Source organism: Terrapene carolina, unplaced genomic scaffold (assembly GCF_002925995.2).
Source record: "Terrapene carolina triunguis isolate 2854851 unplaced genomic scaffold, T_m_triunguis-2.0 Scaffold192, whole genome shotgun sequence".
NCBI lineage: Eukaryota > Metazoa > Chordata > Testudines > Emydidae > Terrapene > Terrapene triunguis.
In genome coordinates, this window is record NW_020664543.1 from 20,433,802 (window position 1) to 20,440,335 (window position 6,534).

The 6,534-nt window shown below is 45.5% G+C and overlaps 1 non-coding gene across 1 annotated transcript; it reads left to right on the plus strand.

The window, feature by feature from the left end:
* Positions 1-676: 676 nt before the first annotated feature.
* On the plus strand, positions 677-840 carry LOC112119080. Its single transcript, XR_002909085.2, has one exon. It is a non-coding gene; the product is annotated as a U1 spliceosomal RNA (small nuclear RNA).
* The last annotated feature ends 5,694 nt before the right edge of the window (positions 841-6,534 follow it).

Genomic DNA, 6,534 nt, shown 5'->3' on the forward strand with positions numbered 1-6,534 from the left:
ATCCAGAAATTTACCAAAATACTCTAGTTGGTAGGGCTGACTAGAAAACCAGAATTCTGTCTCCTGAAAACTCACAAGGTTTCATATTGGGATGACGTTTGGCCCTTCTGAAATTGTTCAGGGAAAAACCCAAGTGAGACTCCTGCTAGAATAGTCCAGTGGTTTGGGGCACTCAGCTGGAATGTGGGAGATCCAGGTTCAAATCCCTGCTTTAAGTCAGGCAGTGGGCCCTACGCTGGTGGCTCTTCTTGGGCTGGTCTCTCATGCTCTCTGTTTTTGACTGGAGATTCCATCCTGGACCAGGACCTAAGAAACTGACAAAAGTGTCATCAGAACAGAGATGTTTCTGTGAAAAGTTTTGGTTTCAACAAATCAGAATTTACTGTTGAAAAAATCATTTCATTGAAAATTTCCCAACCAGCTCCTTCTGTTATTTCCCAATTTGGTGATTCCTCTATGTGATATGGCTGCCTCTAGAAGAGGAAATGCCAAAATACCATGGGAAAGGCTAGTTTTGTAGCGTGTTGGACCTTATCCAGAGTGTTAATCCTTTTACATTTCAGTGCTGTGCCTTAGTGTTTTGGATTCAGTCCTTCCTGGAAGTGCTGTGTGATCTGAGGGGGTGGAACACAAAGTTGCAACATACAGTAGCAATTCAGGTGGGAAAGTAGCCTGGCAACTTACCTGGCAGGGGAGATACCATGATCACGAAAGTGGTTTTCCCAGGGTGAGGCTCATCAATTGCACTGCAGGTGTGCTGACCCCTGCGATTTCCCCAAATGTGAGAAACTTGATTGCATAATTTGTGGTAGTGGGGGACTGTATTCATGCTTTCCCCTGGCTAAAATAAAAAAAACCCTAGTAGTACTGTTGGAGTGTCTCCTGTTGGTGGCAGTTAGCATTCCCCATCCCTGGGCCATCAGTGGCTGAGATTGTGGGTAGCCCCAGATGGGCATCAGAGAGTGCTTCCCATTGCTCTCTAGTGACTCCTTCTGGCCAGTGCAAGAAGCATTGGTGAGCCCCAGAAGGTGCTGCCATCAGCCCTGCTGCACCAAAAGCTGAGTGCTGTGACGATGGACAGGGAGGCACAAAATATAGAGCAGAGTTGGCCTCCAACCTGCACCAGTCAGAGAACATCAGCAATTACAGCACTGCCCATCAAAGCACAACGCTCGCAACGTGGGAGGTATAGGACCCTCACCAACCACTGAAACCCAGGTGTATTTTCACAGCTTGCTGATCACACCTCCAAACTTGGTGGGTGAGCGGAGTATTTTAATTTTCCCTATTGCTCTAACTCAGGGTAGGGGGCAGATGGGCTTAGTCATTGCACAGGTTCTGAGCTACCTGCCAGATGCTAAAACTACTGGATACTCCATAAAAGCTAAAGGCCTTGCAAGTCTCTCGTTGTTGGTTTGGAGAGGAGAAGGAGATATCATGCGGCAACACTCTGCAAAAGCAAGACCCACTCCTCTGACACTTGATGTGGCTTCGCTCAGTGCCCCTTAGCACTTTCCCATGGAATGAGCTGGGCCGCTTTACGGCTTTTAACAGAGAAAGGATCAGACAGGCTGGAGTGGCTGTGTCGTTAACGCTTGTGCATTGCCTTGTTGCAAAGGAGGAGTCCCCAGAGAACGATCCTCCACTGCAGGATCCGTTCACCAGATGGTGAACAAAGAGGGACTTTAAAGGGAGACCGTAAATCAGGCATAGTTGGAGCCAACTAAAGAGTCCAGGATTGGGGATAAGCAGGCACACTTCATCCTATTGGAATGCACTTACTAAAGCCCCAGTTAAATGGAAAAGGTGAAGGCCTAAGCCAAAATGTTTAAGCAACTTCAATGTGGCTTGAAACTGGTATATATGAAAAGGCTGTTGTGGCTGGAAGCTTTTTTTATAATCGTTTCAAGAACACTTTGAAGTGAGCAGCTTTGTCTGGTGATAGTGTCCCAGTGAGGTTGTCAGTTTGAGTCCTTTGGTAGTGACAACTCTATCACTGGGGCACTTGGTATAACTGTAGCCACTTGAGGCAGTAGATCCTGCCACTATGTGTATGGGTCCCTACTGGTATGGCTGCTCTAGCCCCGTACTTATGTAGGGCATATTCCACTAAGGGATCCCAAAGCAGCAGCAGCACCTGGACTTTACCCCCTGGAGGATTTGGGGAAAACCTGCTTAAACTAGTTTTTTGGCCTGATACTCAGGCTTTTGTGGGGATTTTTTTTTCCCCTTCCCAGGCCTGCCACCAAAATCTCAGGATGTTCAATGCAATGCGTAGGCCCTTACCTCTTCCGGCTGCAGCCCCAGTGTGATGTGTGACAGAGACCCAAAATAAGGGACACACACAATCATTCAAACGGGAAACTTTGAAAGGCTGTGGGAGGCCTCCCTTTTGTGTAAATAACAGTCATCTCAATTTCATAATCCTTTATTTCTGAACTAATGGGGAACAGCGTGAGGAGAGAAATAAGGAGCAGCAGAAAAAGTTATTTTCAAGCTCAGAAAAATACTTTTTAAATTAAGAGGCTGGAACTTGCAATCCCTTACTCACAGGAGTGATCCCGTCGACGTCAGTGAAGCTACTGCTTGAGTAACGCCTTGCTCACATCACTAAGGATTTGTAGGATCAGGGTCCTAGATTAGATTAAAAAAAAAAACGACATCAGAAAAGCACAGTGGGACAGACCCTCATCTGGGGTAAATTTTCCTAGTTCTATTGACTTCAATGGATATTTACACCAACTGAGGATCCACTTTGCTTCACCTCAGAACTCTAGAGTGAAAACCTAACCTCACTGAAGTGAATGGCAATAATCCATTGCCTTCAATGGAGCCAGGATTTCACCCCTAAACTCCCTTATTTCTAATGTGGAACGGTTTTTTCCCCACTGATCCCATCAAGACTCCCAGCTCTCATAAAGGAAGTACATGGGAATGATCTTAAGAAATAGTTATAGGACAGCACACAAAAAAGCCAGCTGACCCATTAGAGGAGGTGGAGAGAGAGATTAATGAATTGCGTAGCTGTCAATCGGCCTCCGTTCTATCCAGGACACCTTCTTCCTGCTTCTGGCATAACTTAATTGGCAGCTCCGGGCAAGAGTCTCTCTGCCTTTCAGTATTTCCCTGATGGAGAAAATCTGTCTCATTACATCAGTAGCCATGTACTGCCAAGACTGGGCTTTGTTTGAAACAACTGGAGGGGCACTTCTTCTTTTTACTATTATTAGCTCAAAATGTAGCAGGCAAAATGCAGACCCCTATTTTCAAGGCACGCAGCAAATTATCCCTCCTAATAAGAAATAGCTTTCCTTTCCTTCCCTGAAATGCTGCATGCGCTTACATCTGTAACACATACCCTGGGATCCACATCTAGAAAAAGAGAGTGGTGATGGATACCAGAGGAACAGGAGCACATGGGATAATACTACAGGCAAGCAGCTGCCCAGTGCATCTATGTGGTACTTTAATGTCGTATATGTCGTGCCACTTTCTTGCTGAGATCAGGGTGCCCTGCATGCTTGGATCAGACCCCTGTGACTATTTGATTTAGGGACAAAGTAGCTCTTGTTCTGTCTTGGTACTGGCTCGACCGCCTTGGGGTATGGTTACACTACAAAAAAAAAAAAAAAAAAGACCCCCAGTAGCGAGTCTCAGAACATGAGTCAACTGACTTGGGCTCAGTGCCTTAGCCATAAGGTCACCATCCCTCTCAGTTAGTTTGGAGTGCCAGAGTTACTGACAGCCCAAAGGATTGTGAAGTTATGTGAACAGCAGTGGAAATGGCTGCTGGATCCCATTTGGAGACCAGCTCCCTCTGAGCCCTTAAAAGAAGCATGCCGGTAAATGAATAATGAAACCTTTATGGAGGAGAGCAGGGAGGTTCAGGAAGAGCTGGGGGGTTTCTAAACCTGGCATGTGGAAGAGACCCCGTTATGAACTTAATGGATGATATTGTGCTCCCTAAGTCTTCCAGAAGACTGAGATCTCACCTCAGTGCCATCACGCCACTCACATCTGATTCATGTGCTATTTTTAGCCCCATAGCCTGAGCCAGTGGGCCAGGGCTCTGAGACTTGCCGTCGTGGGGTGTTTTTGGCACTGTAGACGTAGTCTGAAATCCTCGGCTGTCCTGAAGACAGTTACAGCATGAGCAGAAGCAGTGCAAGTTTCCCTCCGGGCTGCCCTTGACTGTCTCAGCTCTGACCTAGATGAATCCCCTCTGGCTAAGAAGTTAGATCATTCTCTATTCAGATCCTTGGCTTCTTTACTGAAACCTCCAAGAAGGATACAAACTGTGCTTGGCTTTCCCCTAGTTACTAGACTGAGACAAGTTCATTTCATGCTGGCTGCCACCAGCCATCAGATAGTAACTTTTGGTAAATAGCAGCCTACTCTGCATTAAAACCTATGACCTGGAAGTGAAAGGTGACTGATTCCATTGCTCTGAGACAGCTAGACCCTGGCACTGTTCATATTATTATTATTATTAATTATTTATTTATATTATGCTAGTGGCTAGAGGCAACAATTGAGATAGAGGACTCAATATACTAGACTCTGTACAAACACAAGGTGAAATCCATAAAGCTCTCATTGGCTTCAACGACGTCAGGTTATCTCCTATACTGCTAGTCCCTGCCTTGAAGAACGTACAACTTAAATAGAGGTGACAAAGGAAGTAGTAGTACTGCCATGGGACAGATGGGGAACTGAGGCAGAGAGAATTTAAGGGTGGGGTTTTCAGAAGTGAAGCCAATGGGATCAGAGTTCGGGCTATCGCTGAACTGTTTCGCAGATCCTGCCTGAAGTGACTGTTCCAAGGTCACATTGGGAGTGTGTGGCAGAGTCAAGAATTGGGCTAACGGTCCCTGATTCTCGGTCCAGTGCATTAGCCATAAGGCCATCGGCCCTCTCTGTTAGTTTGGAGTGCCAGAGTTACTCACAACCCGAGGGATTGTGAGGTTATGTGAATAGCACTGGAAATGGCTGCTGGATCCCATTTGAAGACCACCTCCCTCCGAGCCCTTAAAAGAAGCATGCCGGTAATTGAATAATGAAACCTTTATGGAGGAGAGCGGGGAGGTTCAGGAGGAGCTGGGGGATTTCTAAACCTGGCATGCAGAAGAGACCCTGTTATGAACTTAACTGTTGACATTGTGCTCCCCAAGTCTTCCAGAAGACGGAGAGCTCACCTCAGTGCCATCACGCCACCCTTCACTCACATATGATTCATGTGCTTCCTTCTCAAGCATCACTCTTTGCTTCCTAGCAGCTCAGCAGCCTGAGCCATTTCTGGTTGGTCTATCACAGACCAGGTTGTTCTTGCTTTTCCCAGCTAATATCCTCTCCCCATAAATGGTCCTCAGTTCTAGAAATAGTTTTCTAATTGAAATCACACTTCAGCAACGAAAATTGGTTCTGACTCGCCTCGCAACCTGATCCAATTCTGCTGTGAGTGACACCTGTATAACTCCACAATAACTGCATGTGCACTCAGTGGAATCACTCCAGAGTCACACCGTGGCAACCAAGGATAGAATTTGGACCCGTGTTTTTTCACTGTACAGCACAGAAATCTTGTGGTCAAGGCACTAAATTGGGGCTCAGGAGAATTTGGGTCAGTTTCCAGTGTGACCTCAGACAAGTAACTTGGGTAAAATTTTCAACAGTGTCTAAGTGGCTTAGGCTCCTAAGTCTCATTCAAAATTGTACCCTAGCGCTCTCGGTGCCTCATTTCCCATATGTCAATTTAGGATGATATTTCCTTTCTCCCCACTTTGTCTGATTTCCACCTCTGAAGGCTCAGATTTTCAGTGTTGGCTAAGGGGTTTGCATAGGCGCTGGAATTAATCATCCATATCCACTAGCCTGCTTTGAAAAATCTGAGCCTTAGATTGCAAATTCTTTGGGGGAAAGAGACTGGGTGATTTTTTTTTATTTTTTTTAAACTATGTATTTGTACAGCTCCTAGCACAGTGAAGCACTGATCTCAGCTGAGGGCTCTAGGGGCTAATGATTAATAATGCTAATGTGCAAATAATATTTTGCATGGGATTTAAGACTCTAATACATTTTAAAAGCACAGTGTGTGTTTGTGTACTGACTGCAAGAAAATCCTCCCTCCTTCACTGTAAACAGCTGAGATAAGTAAGGGATGTACAAAGATCTCTTCCCCTATGGCGGAAATGCAGCTGCCTCTGGGGTGAAACACAGTAGAGAGCACAGCAACATTGCACAGTGCTTTAAGGCAGAAAATGAAGATGACTATATTCAATTGAAGCAGTTGGGGATACTTAAGAATTAATGAGGCAGAATGCAGATACCTGAGCCAAAATTGGGCTGGTACGCTGGAACTGAGCAAAAAGTACTCTCAAAACTTTTTTTTTCGAATCTCTTAGAGAACTATCATTTCCCCAAACCATGCTATATAATAGTGTCAAGCACCTCTTGATGGCAGCAATGCAGGGACTGCACACCAAATTAATAATGGCTTGCAAATGTCCAAATTCCTGCAAAAAGTGACATTTTTAA